Below are 23,091 nucleotides of genomic sequence, written 5' to 3'. Positions count from 1 at the left end.
CCATTAGGGCAAAAGTACGTAAGCCCTCTCCTCGATGATAATGGAAAAAACGATACATTTGATCGCGTATACGGTGTTTATTTCAATAAAAACAGTGGTGCGATGCTTGGTGACAAGAAATTTGACGTTGACAAAAATGACTCCATAATCATAGACAATGTGAGATACAATGATACACCAAGATTGTACGAATTGATCTTCAAGAGACTTCCCGATGACGCGATTTTTACCGAGGATGATAAACAAACGTATAAAAGTATATTGTTAACAACAAATGCTCATAGACGTGGTCACAGCGCCCATAATCCCATCAAGGGCAATAGGGGATCCAAGTATATTAACATCATCGCTCCGCTCGTATCTACGTATGGAAGTAGCGAGCGTAAAAAGGGTGCAGGCGTGAGCAATATACCAACCGCCATGAAGTTAAACGACAACAAGATCGGTTACGTGCATTGGGACGATCCCAACGAACTGGTGGATCGACTCCGATTGCTCGACGCTTCGCACCGAACTGGTAATAACGCTCACGACAACGAGATGCTGTCGATCATCGAGGAACTTCGCGAAGCCGGCATTATTATAAATTAATTGTGTATCGATGAAACGAGCCAGTCGATTAACGTCAGTGAGGAAAAAAACAATTTTAAATTGTATATCTTATCTTTAAATTTTACTATTAAACATCGTTGAAACATGCGATCCGATGGACGTGAAAAAACTGTTAGCTCCGAGAGGCGACGATTCGTTGAGGAATTGCACGCTCTGGCGAGAAGAAATTTTCCACGAAGACGTGTCATAATTCGGGGATACGACGATCTGTGGCAGGCTGACATCGTCGAGATGCGTCCGTACTCGAGTTTCAACAGAGGTCATCACTACATACTCACCGTCATCGATGCGTTGAGCAAGTACGCCCGGGCCGTACCGCTCAAGAGCAAGGTCGGAAGCGAGACGGCTAACGCTATCGCTAAGATAATTCGAGAGAGCGGAAGATGCCCGAGAAACTTGCAAACGGATATGGGAAAGGAATTTTACAATGCCGATGTGCAAAAACTCTTGAAAAAACACAACGTTAATCATTATTCCACGTGTTGAAGGCATCGATCGTCGAGCGATTCAATCGCACGCTTAAGAACGATATGTGGAAGATGTTTACGCTCAACGGCACTTACAAGTGGGTCGACGCGTTACTGCGTCTCGTATCAGATTACAACGCGCGCAAGCATCGCACTATCGGCATACGACCCGTTGACGTAACTCCCGTGATCGCCAAAAGACTCTTGGATACGGTATACAGCGATAAAGATCGCAAGTCCAGCAAAATTCAAAGTAGGCGAATCGGTACGCGTGAACAAGTACAAGACAATTTTCGAAAAAGGTTACACGCCAAATTGGACCACCGAGGTGTTTAAGATCATTAAAGTGCAGCGTACTAATCCCGTAACTTATCTGCTCGAGGACTATCGCGGAAAATCGGTCGCGGGCGCGTTCTACGAGCACGAATTGCATCGCGCGACTCATCCAGACGTGTATCTCGTGGAGAAAGTATTACGCAGGAAGGGAGACAAGGTTTACGTCAAGTGGCTGGGATTCGATAGACCGCATAACTCATGGATAAACAAAAGCAGTGTGATTTAATTCATTTTTCTTATTTTTATAATGTATTTAAAAAATAAATATACACTGTATACACGTATACAAAGAGTTTTTATTATTTTTTTCTTCCATTACATTTTTTAAACTATACATGTATGCAACTTACGAGAACACATATAAAACTACATATATTATAAACAATATATGTATTAAGCCGAGTATACATTAAATAAATCGAAGAGAGAATTAAAGCTAATTCCTCAGCAAGCAGGATCTTGGTTGCTATTATAAATTATATATAAAATAAATTTGAACAACTAAATTTTATTGTAAAACTACATATAAAAACTATTTAAAAAAATACATATATCTATACTACATATAAAACAGTATCGTATAAAACTACAAGAATACATACGTTCATACATACATACATAGATATGATACATAGGTACGTACATACATATATACATGCATATATGCATACATATAAACTATATAAAAAATATAAAAATATATGTACATTGTATAAACATGTATATATATATATATATATATATATTACAATGAAATCCGCCAATGTCCCCACGGTAACGTCTCCGTCGAATTCGGTACGATGTATCGTTTGTCGTCGTACGGACTCAGAGCGATTTTACGGACACCGTGTATACTTGGTGTAGCTTGGATCTTATACACGACTGACAACGAGTCATTTCGATCTCTTCGTTCAAGCACCGCGTATAATCGTCGAACGTTATTGTTCGCGTTACGACGTTATTCTTTACACCTTTCGCCTTTTTAATGTCTTTTCTGCCATCCACCCTCACCGCGTACATCTTCGCTCTGAGTCCGATGAATTCCGTCATTATCGCACCGTTATTCTCATCCTTCATTAGACCGGGTACTTTTTTATTCGTGAGAGGCATCCCGTACGCGTTATCCGTCGGATAATCGCTCGTATCGAATCTAGCGATATCGCGTTTCATCGCCTCGTACACATCATCGCACTCGATGTGGTATACGAGACTGTCCGTGTCGGTGTACATGATCTTACATTTCTCGCGATACAGCGGTGACATGTATTCGTGGTGAAATTCGTACAAGCAGATTTTCGATATGTCGAGTATACACATACCCACGTAAATCGGCTTGTTGAATTTTATCTCGAGTTTACGCAATTCGACGGCGATTAAGTTTTCCGCAAAGACGCTGCGGCTGTGGAAACTTGGTTTCGCGATCATTGCCTCCGCGCCATACCGTCCGTCCCATTTGGTCAAAAGTTTAACGTCGACGTGATTGCGCACATTTTCCATTGTTTTACCGAATACCGCGTTGTTCATTAATTTGTACAAATTTTTCTCAAAATCGTTTTTCGCGTACGTTCTAAAGTGTGCATTGAGTTCGATGTAATCGCGGAGCCAGGCGGATTGAGCAAATTCTAGTACGCGATATATCTTTGCGATACGAAGATCATGGCGCGTACATTGCTGCAGGTTGCGATAATGGATGACGTACCACTTCTTATCGTATAACGTCACGAGAAGTTTATCCTGCCGCATGCCGGGTGGTTTATCGCGCGTCGGACAGAAAGGTAGGTCAGTGTGTCGATCATGCAAATGATGCGGATACTCGAGATCGACCTCGAGAATATAACCCGTAGACGAATCCGGAGCGATCACGCTCGCATCAAAGTTCTCAATGTCTTCCATCCATCGAAATTCGGCATAGGGCAACGGTTGACACATCGCCCATCCGTACAGATTATTTACGTCAAAGTACATAAGGTATGATGACGGTTTCGACGGATCGTACGAACGCATGTACTTGTTATTGGCCTGCGCGTATCTGCCGGAACATTGACTGAGACCGCCGCGTATACCACATTCGATAAACATAACCATATCGATGTCGATGAGCAACTCAAATTTTACGCGCATATGTTTCAACATGGCGTCCCACGTGAAACCTGGCAATGTGTAGTAATGCGCGGGATCGAGTCCATAACTCGCGACGCAACTTTCGCGAAAATTTTCGAAAACGTCGGCCAATAACAAGACATCGGTCTTAAAATATAGATCGCTGTATTCGCCGAGCGTTCGGATGGAGAACCGTTGCCAGACGTTCGCGGCGTGCGCGTAATCGTTCTCCGACACCGTGTCACCGGTCAACGAGCTATAGAACGATTCGCGCGGTGGTAGGTGCATGTCCTGCAGCTTGTTCGCGTGATCCACGTATTCGTACGGAAAGACACCTTTGCGCGTCAACAAGTCAAAATCTTCGTTTGAGACCGTGGAAAATTCGGAACGTAAAATTTTTAATTTTTCTTTCGTTAGAAAAGATGCTAATTTATCAAGGCTGATATTTAAAAATTTGTACGAATCTATGAACCGCAAGCGTACGCAATTTCGTGAATCTGACCTCTCGGTAGTATCTTGAACATGTTTTGTAAACGAAATATATTTTTCTTTTGTTATCGGCAGCACGTCGATCCTGCCTTCGAACGCCGTAGCTATTTCCGTGATGATAAAGTGCGCGTCATAACCAGATAAGTTGTGAAATACTATGGGAATGCAATATGAATCTTTATAATTTAGATTACAATTTGAGTGCGCGGGAACGACCGGTAAAATGGCAATGATCGCGTACCCGCGTGTCGTCCGACGCAAATTTCTCGCATGATTTCTCGCAAATGTGACAACGCGTCGCGCTACGATATGCCTCCCATTGCTCTCTCGATAACGTTTCCATGGGGACATTCGCGGATAACAGAATTTTTACTTGATGCGCCAAATCTTTGAGTTCCCGAACGAACCACGCAACGTAGTCTTCACCGCGACGAAATCGATATACCGATAACGCGTCGTCGTACGAGCATCGCACGTAGTATCCGATGCTAAATATTTCGTATTGCTGGTAGGTGTACGATGCGTCTTCCCTCTCTGCCGGTTCCGTTCGCCATAATACGCACTCCAAGTCCGCGTAAACGATGAATGGAAGTCGTTCCTTATTCGTGTAGTTCTTGAATTCGCCACTTGTCGTCCTCGCTCGACAGTCGGATGGCGCAATCGTTCATCTTTTCGCAATCCGTTGTATGTGACTGCAATCTTTCAGACGAACTGAAGTAATGTAGACATCTGCAAACGGAAAATATGATTTTTAGTATTTAATAAAGAATTTTATAAGAGAATAATAAAATTTGTTAAAATACATACCGGTCGCAAAAGTATTTCTTATGTCCGTATTTATTCAGTTGCAAGCTCACAAGACGGGACAGATCTTTGATGTACGCAAAGTGCCCCGCGTTGTCGTCGCGCGGATCCTGCACGTGCAATAGATTTGCGTGCTTCTCCATCTTCCTTGATGTCAGCCGTATCGGGAGAATTTCCTTTTCCTTGATATCGTAGACGTTGATTGAGATGTTCGAACTTCTTAATTTGGTTCAACGTCATCGGAAACGTAATGTCTTGCAAATTTAACACCGTATAATGCGGGTACGACAATTCCCGATTTGTATTCCTTTCAGCCGGATGCAGAGCCGCGACCACCGACCACGCGAAACACGCATTGGATCGTACATTGATCACCGCTCGCTTTAACATAATTTCCCGCGGTAATTCGATGTAACATCCCGCGTGCATTGGATTATATTTGTTCACGTTTACAGTCAAATTTAGAATTTGCGACAACGCCCATCCACTGTCGCCTTCTTGGAATTCTTCGAGCGACGCCAACGTGGGTTCGATAACGTATTGCTCGTATCACTCGTCCAAATTTGACACTCGAAAGAGTTCACTATTTTTAGTGTTTATACTTTTGTTCGCGCGTTTATCGCCCGTCACAAACTCACCGTTAAATGCAGTGTTCACTTTCACACTATCGTGTCTTTGTACAATATCTTGTACTCGCTCGAGCACTACACCACCAGCGTCTTCTAAAAATTGTCGCGGCTCGATATAGTCCACATTGATCACCGTACCAGTCAATATACGGTTTTCAAATGCCGTATCGATCTTTCGCCAAACGAAAGATCCAGTGTCTCTACTCGCGTATTCACTACCAACGTGCACGAAACGTCTTTCTAGTTGTACTTTTGCACCCGCGAGTCGTGCGATCCTCGCCATCGCAGATTGTCTTTGCAACGGTGAGTCGAGGACGCTTAACACGGCTAAGTTCCTCGAGTTGTTCGATGCACTCCTCGCATCGTTGCAACCACGCGAAACACTCCACCAAGGTAGCGACTTGGCTGCACTGCTCCAACAGCTCGCGTTCCACTCGCTCTAGGTGTTCCATATTGCAAAATCTTGATTCTTTTAAATTGTTGTGCTGTCTCATCAAAACAATTTTACATTTTTTTACTTTCTTTTTTTCTTTTCTCTGTAGCTGCTTTAACTCGAAGCCAGTATATAAAGCGTTGTATTTCCGACATGTCCGGAGATTGATGGGAATAGAACAACCATATATGATTATCCTCGCTTCTTGGAATTATCTCTGCTACTTTTTGTCGCGAGAGAGGTAGTAATATATTGTATGCGTGTCCTCTATAATGATAATATGTGCACGCTTCCAGAATTATTTCCGCTCTCTCAGAAGGAGCGGAGAAGCAGAGAGTCGAATTGTAGCGTCCCTTAACTCTTGGACGAGAAATCGGGAAATGGGGAGTTGGGGTATAGTGTCTCTTTATAAAATACATCGCCACGTTCACTGATAGATGAGAGATTGAATCCCATAACGGAGAACTTGTTAATTCTTCCAATGATCTTTCCATATTGTTTTTATATCACATCACACTCTTCTACTTGTATATGCCTCGTTCACAATGTTGTCTTTTTTTAATTTGCAAATTGGGCACATGTTGCATGGCATTATCATACAGACGGACTGTTGGCAATTGGAGCAAAATCGGCTGTTTAGCACATTGAGAGTATCTATCTCGTGCTTCCTAACGGCATACAATACTCCAATGTCAGTGTCCACCAGACGAACCATGCATTCAGCACACAGAGTTAGTGCACCACCCGTTGAATAAAATATATAATAAAATTGTATTGAACAATACTTTTTATTATTATTCAACGCAAGGAGTTCCGAACGGGTAACAATTTTTTTTCTGCATAATCCGTAAGGTCATCACTTTGATCACTTATGTAATTGCTATCGTCAGACAATGCGTGCTCTTCGTCTTCAATATCAATGTCAATATTGTCAATATTGTCAATCTCTTTCTTCTTCATTTTCAAACACTTCGTTCACTATATTCACAAAGTCTTCCTCATCCATATTAAACACATTTTTTATATTCAACACATTATCCATTTTCACCGTCACCTATTTTTTTCACACACATTAGACTTCCATCTACTGTGATCCTGCACACCCCGTGACCCATTATATATCATCGACAATTTCTTTGTCCCTTTGTCGGAGCATCATCATAGGTCTCCCCAATTTGTTTTATAGTAGCCGGAATATCGGCGTTTCTCTTGACACGTCGCGACACGTACGCCGATTTCCACGAAAAAAAACCATCATAAGTCTCCCCGATTTGTTTATAGTAACCGGAGTATCGGCGATTCTCTTGACACGCCGCGACACGTACGTCGCTTTCTACGAAGAGCTATCTTTTCACAGGCTCTTCCTAGAAAACAAAATTTGAACGTCATCGCGCTCCTTTGCGAACATGTCGCTACATGTTTGATTGCAATAATGAAATTCCTAGAAAAAAAGGAGGGGGAGGGGTTAACGGTTTGCCATGTCAAAAAATTTACGCGATCAGTCCTCCTCCATCGAACGATCTGCACGACAAAAAAGGTACTCCGCTCCTCCATCATTCGAACAACACGCAATGTATTCCGCCAAAGGAAGCAGCGCACCGTACAATGGCGAAAAACAAAAGAAGGAATGTAACGCGTAAGTTTCAACTGCATTTTTTTATTTTTTTCTCTTTTTTTCCAATATTGTGCAATATTATATATTTAATTTCCACAGTATTTCGGTGGAGCATCGCGCGGTGAGCAGACGTTATACTCTGACGGCCACGGGTTACAAATTTCTGGAAATTGGAATCAACGTTGGTCCACCGAGCTACGTGGAGATCGCTCTGGGAGATCATCGGGGACAGGAATTGATACTGTCTCTCGAAACGTAGAAGGGACTCTACGAGCAGCGATGGAATATCTATAAATTGCTGCGAAACGATTACAAAGACAATTTTATAAGCGTCGGACCGTTAACCGTCAGAATTTGTCTGATGAACGACGTTACACTCGTACGTCTTGAATCTTTGAACGTACGTGTAACGATGATCGAATCTACCCTGCGCCGTATGTTTGCTCTGGACGAATGTATCGATGTGACATTCGATCGACTCGTCAGATTCGTCGATACGATCGATACCAAGTATACGCGATTCTCCAACATCGCGTCTGTTGTAACAGATCCCGAGGAAGTGCCGAACTCGATACGCGATTGCGATATCTTCGATAGACGTCAACTCGTCGATTGCGAGCTGTTAGCTTTAGTTTTTAGTGTATAAGAAAAAAACATGTGAATAAAAAAATTTCACACTTAAAAATGTATTCAATTTGTTTAAATATAAACATAAAATGTATTCAATTTGTTAAAAATATAAACATATATAATATGCAAAAAAACATATATTTCTTTCATTTCTTTCTTCCCCACCATAAAATAATTAGAAAACAATAACATTCGCCATAAGAGAGAGAGAGAGAGCCACAACGGAAGAGATAATACGAGAGAGATATTTATTTTTTTACTCGGCGGCGGCGGCGGCGGCGGTGGCGGCGGCGGCGGCGGCAGTGGAGGCGGCGGCGGCGGCGGTGGCGGCCTCCCCCTCTGACGTCATGTCCACGCGCAATTTTTTATATCATTTTCGCCGCCCATTTTGTTTATATCGCCTTGCTATCTTATCCTATTTGTTTATCTCACCTCGTCTTTCTTTACTACCCCCCCCCCTCCGCGGCTCAGTCAAAGGACTGCCGTCTCGGACTTCCCCCTCCCCTCTTCCCCGCGCCGTCCGTTCCCCCCCGCACACCCGCACCCCCCTCAACGCTTTTGAGTTAGAATCGGTGTACTATACCTACTGTCCGATTATGCCATCGGAGCAATATTATCACAAAGACGAATAAGTCAAGATTGTCCAATAGCTATGTCAGCAGTGTATTAAATGAAACAGAACGAAATTATAATACGACTGAAAAAGAGTTTCTAGTGATAGTATGGGGAGTTAAATATTTCCGACCGTATTTATACGGAACGAAATTTAAAATAATCACCGATCATCGACCATTAGTTTGGCTATTCAGCGTTTCAGACCCTAGATCTAAATTGATACGGTGGAGACTCAAGCTAGAAGAATATGATTATGAAATTATTCACAAGGCAGGCAAAGAAAATACAAACGCGGATGCACTAAGTAGAAATCCGATCATTGTTGACTTACAGTTAAATACTGTCGCACACGACGAAGAGAGAAGCGATGATGACGAAAGAGAGGAAGAGATAAAATGAGAATATACTGCAGAAGAAAAACGACAAATACTTTATGAATATCATGATGCGCCGACAAGGGGAGCTCAAGGAGTCGTACGAACTCTGAATCGAATTAAACTATTACATAACTGACGCGGCATAACGCGCGACGTGGAGGATTATATTAATAAATGCGAACTCTGTCAGAAAAATAAACTAAACCAAAAAAAACTGCCAATGGTCATTACCGACACGCTGAAAAAACCGTTTGAAAAATGTGTGCTTGATATAGTGGGATCACTATCCATTACGAACGTCCATAAAAGAATCCCTGGACAGAAAATTTGGTTGTATCGGGGTATCATCGCGTTCATAACGCGCCAAATAATTCATCATATTTCCTTCATGGAAACCCCTCGAAACAATGCGAAATATTTGCACCAAATATTTTCCTCCTCAGAGTCTTGAGATACGATAGTACTCCTAGCGCTATTCGAAACATAGGATATCATATCTGCGTCAAAAATGTCTGTATCCAACAAATTGTTTTCTATTTCCTCTTCACTTAACTCGCAAGCGTCGCGCACGGGCGAACTATCAAAAAAGAAACTAGTCGCAAGGAGACATCATCAAAAGCACTAGTTAGCAATAATCCACGGGAAACAATTAACATTAATATAATAAAAACAGCGGGAAAGCAGGTGCTATTTTGAAAAGGATATCCCAAAGTCAAAAGATAGACACCAGAGTCTAAGAAGAGATATAGTGAAGAAATAAGAGTAATCATATCTCATAAAAGAATATACGTGTCAGTCCCGACGCTACGACAGCAAAAAATTTTTAAGAAAATTTATTATAATTACAGAATAATTTTATGGGCCATCGACATTGAAGAAATCCAGGAAGAAACGCCGTTTAAAATAAAAAGTTTTTTCCATCATCCAGGGATATATTTCGAAATCGGATTTATGAATTAGATACAAACTACATGCAAGTTAGTTATCAAATTAAATATCACCGCTCTAGGAATACGAGCATATCAATGATTACAAGATTACTTAGAACAGACGGACCAGCGATGTAAAAATATTATTGGACCAATCAGATTTATTTGCCAAAATATCCTGCAAATACTACATAAGGACAACGAGAAACTAACGATACTATTAGCACATTTACAAAGCGTATATAAAGCCTCTCACAGTAAAAGAGGATTATTAAATGCGATTAGTACGACAAAACATTTGGTACGATGGATGCCGATGACGCACTACACATAGACGAGCAAATGCAGTTATTGCGAAGCAATCAACAAATCTTAGAACATGCTGCAAGAAATCAAATAAAAATTATCAACGCCACAATAGGCCACATAGATGGATTAGAAAAAAACCATAAGTTATAATGAAAATCGGCTAAAAAATGTAACAGCACGAATGGAATTGCAATTAGCAAAATATACGCAGCGAGAGGATATGGATGAAAATTTACTAATACTAAAGACAATAATGACGAACCTGATCAAAGTCGAGAAAACTATTGACTATTTATCATTAGCAAAAAACAGAATAGTGCAAACTCGCCTATTACCGCTCGAGAATATCATAAGAGAATTGCGAGAAGCCGCGACACAGAAGAACAACACTTTCCATTTAAAATTAGTATAGAAAATTGGCACTATTCAGAAGTATATGACTATAAATGCGTACTACGATAAAACAGATATCTACACGATCTTCCGATTTCCAGTAATCGTTTTTCTGACATTCAAATTAATAAAATCGATACCGTTCCCGGTATGCGAATGTGCGAACATCTTTTCATTTATACAGGTAAATCACGCCTTAATAGCAATAGATAAAGAAAACCATCATTATATATTATTAGAAGAGCGTGAACTAAACACGTGCGTACAAAACGATCAAACTTACATTTGCGAACAAAATTTTCCCATCTATCACATAGGTACGAACGCAAATTTACGAAGTTATGTCATACGAAGTGCAAATTTATATAAACGCGCCCGAATAGCTTCAGAATTGTGAACAAGGACGTATAATTTCCGATATCTCATTATGGCTAATGCTAATGGAAACACAAGCGTGGCTATATTCCGCACAAGTAAACCAAAAAATAGAAATTCAATGTGATAAGTCGGAAGTAAAAAAATTAGAGATAAATGGTATAGGTAAAGTAAAATTAAACGGCTATTGTAAACTAACGATGTCGGAAATAACGATAGTCACGCGACGACAGATAGCGATTCGTTATGTAGGAGCACATTTATTGGAATACAATTTAACGTTAATATCAAAAGACATTAAAAGTGCAAAACAGCTCACAGAAAAAATAAAACTTGCGATCGATAATAAAAGACCGATAATAAAAGACCCGTTAGAATTAACAAGATTAAGTACAAAAATAGATGAATTAAATAAGCAACTAGATGAGGAGCCGAATGTGTTCCAAAATGTACATTTTACCTATCCCGTTGGTTTCAACGGAATATTAATAATTATAATTATAATAGGAATAATAAGTGTAATTATAAGGAAAAAAAAACAAAAAATGTAAATAAAAATGGCGAACTGCGCAGAAAAAACGACGAAAGTTTACGATTTTAAAAAATTTTATAAATCGGGTTGAAGGATTTTGTAATGCGAAAAACTCCGTTTTTCTTTCCCGGCGAAGGAGGGGTGTTGAATTACTCTTTATATTATTTTTGTTATATTATATCTTATTCTCACGATCATTCTCGAATAGCCGGTGCTACGGAAACGCCGGCCGGAAATGCAAGCATGCACAAGCAAGTCCGCAAATTCCAAAGCAAAGCGCGAACGAGAAATTTGCGAGAGCGCGTCGTTTTGATATGGTCTGATTTAGAATTATAAGACGACTAGAATATTATAAAAACGGTCACTAAATCACCGAGAGTGGGCAATCACAATACGTAACAAGACAATTGTACTTCATCACGGTCGTTATCAGTAATAACGAGATTCACACGAAACATTATCAAGAAATCGTATCAATAAATCAGCTACTTAACAAAAGTGAGTAATAATATTTGACCAGAAGAACCTTCCACCTACGATCCTGCTCGAAGTTCTAACTCCTAAGGCAAATCCGACTTTCCCTAATTACAATCTTGTAACTCAATCCGGGCTACAACAGATCTTAAATCATCGTCATAATGACGTCTTGCTACTTGGGATACATAAATTTTATACGAATAATCTTAGTATATTCGATATGATTACAGTACATTCAGTATAAATATTTGTATGATATCATGTGCTGTTGGGTATATTTGATTCTGAAGAAGAGCTTAAGAATATATGAGAAATGATATATTATCAAGATGTCATAAATATTCTCTAGTATATTAGGCAATAGTACGTATGACCACAGTACTTTTAGTACGAGTGTAGAATATTCAAATGATATCATGTGTTATTAGGGTAATAATTGTAAATTGCAACAATTTATTAATTTATTAATTTGGAATATATAAACTTTCATTTAAAAAATTTCTCTCTTTCAGTGTATGTATTTCAAACAAACAGGAGCATAAAAGTTAAGCCAGCTTTGAGAGCTAAGCCCGCTTGAAGACATCCAAAGTGATGAGCTGCAATTCATCGAAGAGTATGAATCGTTAAATGAGTTTGCACCTAACGAAGAAGTCTACACAATCAAATTTTGCAGAAAAAAACGTTCTTTAACCATAGAAACTACAAATCACAATTCAAGTAATGAAGCTGATAAAGAGAATATAAATGGTGAAAATGGTAACTATATGTTTTAAATGTGATATTAGATAAGTTTTCTGAAAATGTTATAGTTGACTAAATGACATTTATTTATGAGAAGTTTAATAAATAATAAAAAATGTAATTACAATATTTTGTTTCCTTTTTTATTCACTCTATTTTTTCAGTATTACATCTTTTCAGTAATTTCAATTTTACATCTTGACAATAATGTGTTATATATACTAGTAATTTATTTACTAGTAATTTTTATTCATAAAAAATTTGAATATTTATCTACAACGGAATACATAGTCATTAAAAATTGAAATTAAAATCTTCTATTGCCAGATTTAACACCCAAAAAACTGTGGTTATTTTACCAATTAATATGCTGTGTAAGTTAAGAAAACATAATTTTGTCACCGTTTAACTATATCAGCTAATGGTAAAAAGTTTCACGCTAAATATCTCACGCTTTCACTAGAATTAAAATTACGTGATCACAAAATGATAAAATCCACATGAGACTCATCACTGATTCGTTCTAGGGGAAAACCTATGTGATCGATGCCCTGTTCTTACACTGGAAGAAGAAAGCTAAGCTGGAAGAAGAAAGCTCTGAATTAGTGCAGCCAGTTCAGTTAAAAAGAACAGACCCCTGGGTTAAGCAGTGCAGTGAACTATTGTATTAAGTATCGCTGCACTGTTCGAAAAGAAACAGTGGCATCTGATATCATTTCCGTTTCTAAAAGAACGTTTCAATATACACTTCTTAAACTAATGCAGCCAGTGCAGAAGAAAAGAACAAACCTACAGTTAGAAAGCACCGGGTTCTACACTGTAGCTGCGTTCCGATTCAGTACTGAATATCTATAATATACGTTACCTGAATTATATTTCAGTACTGGTAGTGAATATTGGAACGCAGCCTGTGTTACATAGTATCGCCTGTGTATGTTGCTAGAAAGCACCCAACACCTCTTTATTAGCTCTTACTTAAGAACCAATCACAGAGAGGCTGGTCATATGACTGTCTTGCCATCTTTTTCTTATACTTGAAGTTCCTGTACTGCACATCTACCTCGCGCAGACATTACTTGTATGTGGGAGCGTCCCGTTTGACCACGTCTCGATTGATCACAACCATTAACAGGAGCCGGTGCCTAAAATTTTTCCACTATTCAAGCGCTGTGAATGGTTAGTGATCAATCGGGACGTGGTCAAACGGGTGCCACCCCTTGTATGTACATAAAACTATAATTCCATGCAGCGAAGCTAGCTTTTACCCCCACTCCACCTCAATGAAAAGTAGCGTTGAAACGCTATCGCTTATCGCCTCCTTCCTTTTTATGAAGCGAAGCAAAGCTAGCATTTTATCCCCTCCATCTCAATGCAAAGCAGCGTAAAAATTGACTTTGCTCCGATATCTATTTATCTAGTTTCCACTGATGTCTTAATTCGCTCCTAATACGATGTAGAATCAGATTTGAGTCGATGGAAACGCGACAAATTGTGCTCATTTCAATCCCGCTTCGATCCACAAATCTTTACTTCCGATGGAAACAGCATCTTAAATTTGATCCATATCAAAGTGGAATCAAATTGAAGACTTCGGAAACTAAACTATTGAATTATAATAGTCAGTACATCAAATAATAGAGCAATATAAACGTATAGTGGCACAGTTGCAGTAGAGATTAGGAGACGACACATAATTGCTGCACTGGTTATGAATACATTTATTATATATATATTCAGTTTCTCAGTGTTTAAAAAATTAACGAACAAGGGACAATGAGAAAACGTGTGGTAAACAATGCGCAATGAACTTTATAAATCTTCTTAATTAGGAAATCTTTTTTATTCAAATCAAACGTTTCGGCTCTCGTATTGAGCCATTTTCAGTGATAAATAATATTGGTCAGTAGACACCGAACTCTAATGTGGCTTGAAAAAAAGTGTATCGCTCACGACGGTTGCCAAGTCGTGTGAGGGAGCAATCTTTCCGTCTTGTCCCTGATAAAGCGGCACATGAATATGATTGGAGTCAAATTCTAATAATTTTAAGTAATAAAATATCTTTACTCACCACATTAAAGCCAATACAAAGCTATACATGGTAGATGTGTAAGTACCTATTAGAAGTTAGCCCCCCACTTTTAGAAATAACTTATTTTGAGAGTTGTGCTGAATTGTGCTAGGTTTGTGCTACATTGTGCTCGAATTTTAAAACCGTAATGTGAAAAATGTCATAAAAAATGAAAAAAAACGACATTTTAGGCTAGCCCCCCACTTTGCGATTTTTTTAATTTTCTCGATTGTGCTAGGTTGTGCTAGGTTGTGCTAACATTGTGCCAAAATATTATCTTTAAAAAATAATAACAATAGAAGTTATGATAAAAAATAGATTTGGGAAAAAAAATATATAAATGACATTTATTCTTATATCAGTCATCTAAAGAGTATGCAAATGCATATCTAATATATATTCGCTTAGCACAAATCGGCACAATCGACGGTTTCGTCAGCAGAACGATATGAAGGGCACTTTACTCTTGAGCGCAGCCCTTCGCGCACGCATTTTTTGTTAAAAACTCGGATTTGTAATTATTGGATATTCATAATACTGCATATCTGAGTTGTGCTAGCCTAGCACAAGTTGGCACAACCGTCGATTTCGTCAGCACAACGATATGAAGGGTACTTTACTCTTGATCGCGGCCCTTCGCGCACGCATTTTTTGTTAAAAACTCGGATTTGTAATTATTGGATATTCATAATACTGCATATCTGAGTTGTGCTAGCCTAGCACAAGTTGGCACAACCATCGATTTCGTCAGCACAACGATATGAAGGGTACTTTACTCTTGATCGCGGCCCTTCGCGCACGCATTTTTTGTTAAAAACTCGGATTTGTAATTATTGGATATTCATAATACTGCATATCTGAGTTGTGCTAGGCTAGCACAACTCAGATATGCAGTAGTATGAATATCCAATAATTACAAACCCGAGTTTTTAACAAAAAATGGGCGAAGGGCCGCGATCAAGAGTAAAGTACCCTTCATATCGTTGTGCTGACGAAATCGACGGTTGTGCCAACTTGTGCTAGGCTAGCACAACTCAGATATGCAGTATTATGAATATCCAATAATTACAAATCCGAGTTTTTAACAAAAAATGCGTGCGCGAAGGGCCGCGATCAAGAGTAAAGTACCCTTCATATCGTTGTGCTGACGAAATCGACGGTTGTGCCAACTTGTGCTAGGCTAGCACAACTCAGATATGCAGTATTATGAATATCCAATAATTACAAATCCGAGTTTTTAACAAAAAATGCGTGCGCGAAGGGCCGCGTTCAAGAGTAAAGTGCCCTTTATATCGTTGTACTGACGAAACCGACGGTTGTGCCAACTTGTGCTAGGCTAGCACAACTCAGATATGAAATATTATGAACATCCAATAACTACAAATCCGAATTTTTAACAAAAAATGCGTGCGCGAAGGGCTGCGCTCAAGAGTAAAGTGCCCTTCATATCGTTCTGCTGACGAAACCGTCGATTGTGCCGATTTGTGCTAAGCGAATATATATTAGATATGCATTTGCATACTCTTTAGATGACTGATATAAGAATAAATGTCATTTATATATTTTTTTTCCCAAATCTATTTTTTATCATAACTTCTATTGTTATTATTTTTTAAAGATAATATTTTGGCACAATGTTAGCACAACCTAGCACAACCTAGCACAATCGAGAAAATTAAAAAAATCGCAAAGTGGGGGGCTAGCCTAAAATGTCGTTTTTTTTCATTTTTTATGACATTTTTCACATTACGGTTTTAAAATTCGAGCACAATGTAGCACAAACCTAGCACAATTCAGCACAACTCTCAAAATAAGTTATTTCTAAAAGTGGGGGGCTAACTTCTAATAGGTTGTGTAAGTACAAAAAAGAAACGTCAGAAACGTTACAGAAATGTTAAAACCACAGGTACAATTATTAAAAACGTATCAGTCAAAAGACAGTCATATACTGTATGAAATCGACAATCGTGATGATGTGAAAAGAATTAAAAATAAAAAACAAGCCAGAGGTCAAGAATTATATATAAAATTATAATTTGTCAAGAACAGAAACATAAGTATGATGAAGTATGATGATTCTGTATCCGTTTGTAGATTTAGTGTATTATTGTTTATAGTGTATTATTGTTTATTAGTGTTTATTGTTTTGTAGTTTAATAAACAACATCTCTGAGATGAAACGTTTACCACAATCACGTTCAGATGTTCTAAAATTTTAACATTATCTCAAGCGAACTCATGTCCACTTCCCATTTAGTGATCTGTAATAAAAATGTAATGTAATAAAAAAACTGATTTAGAATTCGTATTTCTCCGAATGTGGCTGCGATGCTCATTCAATCTCGTTTTTAGCTGTCTCTTAGTTTGTCCCACATAACACTTCTCGCAATTCTCACATTCGATTTTGTACACTACATTTTTTCGCGATTCAACCGGGTTTCTGTTCTTATGTGAATTATCCCACTTAATTTATTGGTGCTGACAAAGGCTGGTTTAGTGTCCTGATCATTAATAATTTTCTTGAATTTATCCATGTTGGAAGAATTGAATAGTAATGTGAACCATCTATTTTTTTTTATCGTTGTCAACAATTTTCATGTTATTATTATATGTGTCATTATTTTTAGAAAACAACTTTTTAAGTCTTTGAGATATACAGTTGAAGACAAATGTAAGAGGATAATCATTATTTAGCAAAAGATATAGACATAATTAATTTTAGGTTTATATAGACATAATTAATTTTAGGTTTATTCTGATGCTATTGAAGGTGTGATAAGGAGAAGATTCTATTTACTAAACCAAAAACCATGCCTTTCTTTTGGGACAGAGGATGTTGAGAGTGATAATTTAAGAACTTGCCAGAGAAAGTTGGCTTATGGTATCAGTCAAAATGAATAACGTTATTAGTAATTTTCGTGGTAACTTCCAAGAAATTTAACTCTCGTCCACCCACTTCACATGTGAAATTGTAGTCTTGAGTGGAAAGAGTTGAAAATCCTAAGAGTATTTTCAATCCTGTTGGAACAACTGGTCAAAGCGATATCATCAACGTCATCGGAAATAAAATGGTAAATCTGTGTCAATCATCTCGATAGCCCTCTCCTCCCTCATCAAATCAGCTATAATTGGGGACAACGGAGAATCCATAGGTAGACCGAAAGTCTGTTTGTAAATTTGACCGTTAAGAATAAAATAAGGTGGAGTGTAAAACCAAAGAGACAGCTTTAAGAAATTCTTCTTTTGGGATATCACATAGACAATATGGCGCTATATTATTCCACCGTTTGGAGATGCTGTCCATAGCCAAATCTAGCGGAACATTGGTGAACAACGATTTAACATCTAACGAAATTAATGAGTAATTATCATCAATCTAACACTCCGTTAATTGTTCAATTAATTGAAAACTATTATCTATATGACTTTTCGGAATGCTCTTCATCATGATTCTATTAAGTGTTGATGCCAATGTATAAAGCGGGCTATCAATGCATGATACGATTAATCTAAATGAGCAACCCTGCTTGTGTATTTTAGGAAGACCATATGCTCTAGGTAATAACCCATCACTACATGCTAAATGGTTGAAAAATCCGCCTGATATAACCAGAGGTCTTCCAAGATTTAAGTAGATCACGTAAATTTTTTTGTTATAATCTTGGTCGGATCTTTGCTAACTTTGATGTAAGTGTTTGTATCTTCTAGCAGGACATTAACATTAAAGAAATACATGTTTCTATCAAGTGTCACTGTAACATTGCCTTTATCAATTCAAGTAAATAAGATGTTAGGATTATGTTTAATAAAACTAGTACTCTGATATAAGTGTAATAATCTCTTGTTAATAATATTTTTTTGAGGGATGAAAGAAGAAGTGTTGTTAATTAGAGATATCTGTTTCTTGAATCTGTTTCTTAGATGTAATTGTATATTCTGTGGGAATTTTTTGATGTTTTTTTCTACATTCTTTATTGTTTCAATTATCATTTTTTTTATTATTTCTATTCGGTAATGCAAAATTTTCTTCCAATTGTAACAAACATTGTACATCATCTGGAATGTATACAGGGGCTAAGTTAAGAAACTATTTATCTTTGAGTGTATTCAAAGAACTAGTAATGATATTGGTAAAAGCTTCTGGATTAAGTTGTATTTCATACAATTAATAACATTATTAGGAGAAGAGTTTTTTGTATTGTGGAAGGAGAATTTAGGAGGATTGGACTCAGAAGTGGAGGGGGAGGAAATCGAATTGCTGGCACAAGATGTTGTTAAACTACAAAATAATAATACGCTAAATCTACAAACGGATACAGAATGTCTTCATCATGCTTATGTCTCTGTTCTTGACAAATTATAATTTTATATATAATTCTTGACCTCTGGCTTGTTTTTTATTTTTAACTTAATTCCTTTCACATCACGATTGTCGATTTCATACAGTATATGACTGTATTTTAACTGATACATTTTTAATAATAATATCTGTAGTTTTAACATTTCTATAACGTTTCTAATTTTTTTGTATTTACACGATCTACCATGTATAGCTTGGCTTTAATGTGGTGAGTAAAGAAATTTTATATTACTTAAAATTATTAGAATTTGACTCCAATCATATTCGTGTGCCGCTTTATCAGGGACAAGACGGAAAGATTTATTCCCTCACACGACTTGGCAACCGTCGTGAGCGATACACTTTTTATCAAGCACATTAGAGTTCAGCGTCTACTGACCAATATTATTTATCACTGAAGATGGCTCAATACGAGAGTCGAAACATTTGATTTGAATAAAGAAGATTTCTTAATCAAGAAGATTTATAAAGTTTATTGCGTATTGTTTATCGCGTGTTTTCTCATTGCTTGTTCGTTAACATTTATTATTATTACATTACATTTATTTTTACATTTATTATTATTTTTATTTATTTTTTTTTATTTATACATTTATTATTTATTTATTTATTTATTTCGTACATATTTTCGGCGCTGCCAAAGATGTCCCTTCCATAATTTTAAAATTCTATAATAAATATCTGTATATCTTTTATAATTTCTCTTTCATTTCTCCAGTAACACTTTTCTAGCGTTACTATAAGTTCAACTTGGGGCCTCTTTTACCGGGAGCATCCTGTTTGACCATGTCTCGATTAATCACTCACAGGGGCCGGTGCCTAGAATTTTTCCACTGTTCGAGCGCTGTGAGTGGCTAGTAGTCAATCGGGACGTCAAACAGATGTCACCCTTTTCATCAATCTTCGGTTAAACTAACTGACGGTTAACTCGACCATCATGATTGCCAACAACTAAGAACTAAACTGTTTATTGTAGATAAGTGTTAAAATTTTTATTTAAGCGAATGATTGACTATAAAAATTTTTATTTACATTAAGTATTGAATATTATTTACAATTTTATCTACCTACCAAGATACCTACAACACGAAAAGAATATTAAGTTAAAGAACATACACTACTTTCTGAGCATTGAATTACAGTTGGCACTCTTGCGGGTTAATCGTCGGTTATTTTAACCGAAGATTGGTGAAAGAGGCTCTTGTGCTCGTTTCTACCAACGTAGTTTAAAGAGTCAATCCCTAGACATTCTGTTAACCAAAGTTTAACGAAATATTGATTTCAACCAATGATTTGCTCAAATTTAAACTTATGTAAACTGAGTTCAATTTAAACGGCCAATTTTGATCGTTTAGAAGTAGTTAAACTGTGGTTAAAAAATATAACTAGTAATTTTAGATATTGCACATTATAACGTTATATTATCGTTCTCGAATGACGAAGATATTATTGAACAGAAGAGAATTAATCAGTATGCAAATCATAACAAAGAAATTGTTGATGTGGCACGAATAGCAATGATTTATAATTATTTTGCCAAGTAAAGTTTTTATCTGAAAATTTTTATTTAATATTTTCTTGGTTTAGTAGATTAATATCCCTAATAGCACTCGTCTATTCCGAGAACGTTCCACGGGATATCGTATAAGTATATTCGAGATATTTTCCGAACATTTGAAATACGTACTGCGATATATTGTGGAATGTACTTAGATCGTTATTATCGCTCACTAACCTAATTCCTAGTACTGGATCTCGCAGTATGGTCATAGGATGAAAACGATTTAAAAACAGTCATGTAGGGCATACATAAGGGTATCCCAGCCATATAGATCGTGAAAATCTATAATATACATGACACCTCTTAAAATAAGTGAAAAAAATGAAAAAAAATGAGAGAAAGTAATGACACATTTTTTATCTTATATCATTGGAAGTTTTTAAAACGGTCACCCATTCTGCTTGGGATCCTGCTCGATACTTCTATATGGAATCTGCAACTGAAATGATGATATAAGTGAACGTGGAATTTTGACATAAAATATGATAGATCCGATTAATGAATGTTACTATATTGTCATTTAAATAATCTTAATTTTAAAATCTCGATTGTATGTAATTTTTGTGGATAATTTAATTACATATATAGATGCGTGAACCTATATTGTATTTAATGAAAATCATTTTTATTATAAAAATTGTTTATAAATTGGTGAATATATTTTGTTTATTTGTTTATAAATTTGTCAATAATTGTAATTAAATATGGGAAATATTTTTCTTATTTATATATATTTTTATTATATATACAGTTAATTAAGAAAGATAATAATTAATAATGTTATTTCATTATTTATTTACGATCGACACGACATTGGAGTACTTTTACTCCCCGACTTTTTCATCCACTTTTTGAACGATCGACACGACATTGGAGTACTTTTACTCCCCGACTTTTTTCGTCCGCTTTTGAACGATCGACAACGACATTGGAGTATTTTAACTCTCCGAATTGGTTCATTTTGAACAACATACAAACGACACACACAAAATCGACTGAATTCTCTCTGTCAGGTAACATAGGCTGTATCCTCTCTGAAGTAACATGGGCTGAATCTCACTTCTGAGATGAAAGATATTTATTAGATTCGGAAAAATAAACGGAGACCGACTGGATTTGAACTCGGGATTCCTCGTTTACTAATCTGACACTTAGTCTGCACGACCATGACGGCTCCTCTCTGTTAGCTGTTTATATTCCGAATCTCTTTCATGACCGCTTACGGTCGTCTAATTCTTACAATAATGACATCATCTTGCTACTTGGAATACGACAAATAATATTCTACACAGATTTTATACGAATAATCTTAGTATCTTCGGTATGATCACAATACATTCAGTATAAATACAGAATATCATATGAGATTACGTGCTGATAGGATATATTCTGAAGATGCGCTTAAGAATATACGAGAAATAATACACCATCAAGATGTCATATGAATGTTCTCTGGTATATTAAGCAATAGTACGTATGACCACAATACTTTCAATATGAGTATAGAATATTCGAATGATATGTGTCATTAGGGTAATAATTTATTAATTTATCACAAAAGACTGAAAAAGGAATAAAAAGGTTTTTTAATACAGTAAATAATTTACAATTATGAATTAAAGTATATTTTGTAATAATAAGACTAATATTAGTGTAATTCAAATTACATCCCTAATAGCACATGATATAAAATAACACACCCTCCCTTCTTATTCGGGAGCTCGAGCCATGCTTGATGCAATCTCTCCTGCCGCCCTGCAGAGGGACCCAACATTGTTCTTTCTTCGTCTGTTTGAGAAAAAATGCGGCTTCACCGCGCTTCACTCAGAGGGAATAATTGGTTTTTCCGGCTCCACTTTGCAACGAGAGAAACTGTGTAGCTTTGATGACATTGGCGATTGAGAAGTAATAGGATCGAACAAGCGTAAGCGGTGGAGCACTGACGCACCAAGAGGATTATTTGTATATTTGCCAATGGCGTTAGAGGGTGTTGCCGCTGCGGTCCGACCTGCATCCAGTCTCGAGTGAGAGACAACATCGCTCTGGAGTACCGGTCGTGGAGATTCGAGAAAGATATACATGTATATATATTGTGATATATGTATATGTGTACGTATCATTGTATTATTGACGTGTTACTCTAAACACGTTATTTGCGATAAATATCATCACATGCCTTGTAGTAGTCGAAAGGATAAGATACCTGCCCAGTAAGCAGGAGATCCAGGTTCGATTCTTG

The 23,091-nt window shown here is 37.2% G+C and overlaps 1 long non-coding RNA gene and 1 pseudogene across 2 annotated transcripts; both read left to right on the top strand.

Annotated features, from left to right (window-relative positions):
* Positions 1 to 5,743: 5,743 nt before the first annotated feature.
* LOC148936962 (uncharacterized) lies at positions 5,744 to 8,571 on the top strand (annotated as a pseudogene).
* Positions 8,572 to 16,612: 8,041 nt separating this feature from the next.
* On the top strand, positions 16,613 to 19,181 carry LOC148936961 (uncharacterized). 2 transcript variants are annotated; one of them, XR_016138896.1, is made up of 3 exons: positions 16,613 to 17,602; positions 17,680 to 18,292; positions 18,472 to 19,181. It is a non-coding gene; the product is annotated as an uncharacterized LOC148936961 (long non-coding RNA). The 2 variants fall into 2 exon arrangements; XR_016138895.1 differs by having other exon boundaries at positions 17,680 to 19,181.
* Positions 19,182 to 23,091: the final 3,910 nt, after the last annotated feature.

Source organism: Pogonomyrmex barbatus, unplaced genomic scaffold, assembly GCF_055798465.1.
Source record: "Pogonomyrmex barbatus isolate J1 unplaced genomic scaffold, ASM5579846v1 scaffold19, whole genome shotgun sequence".
Taxonomy (NCBI): Eukaryota; Metazoa; Arthropoda; class Insecta; order Hymenoptera; family Formicidae; genus Pogonomyrmex; species Pogonomyrmex barbatus.
Note: the sequence above shows the minus strand (reverse complement) of the source record. Positions and strands in the feature narration are given on the sequence as shown.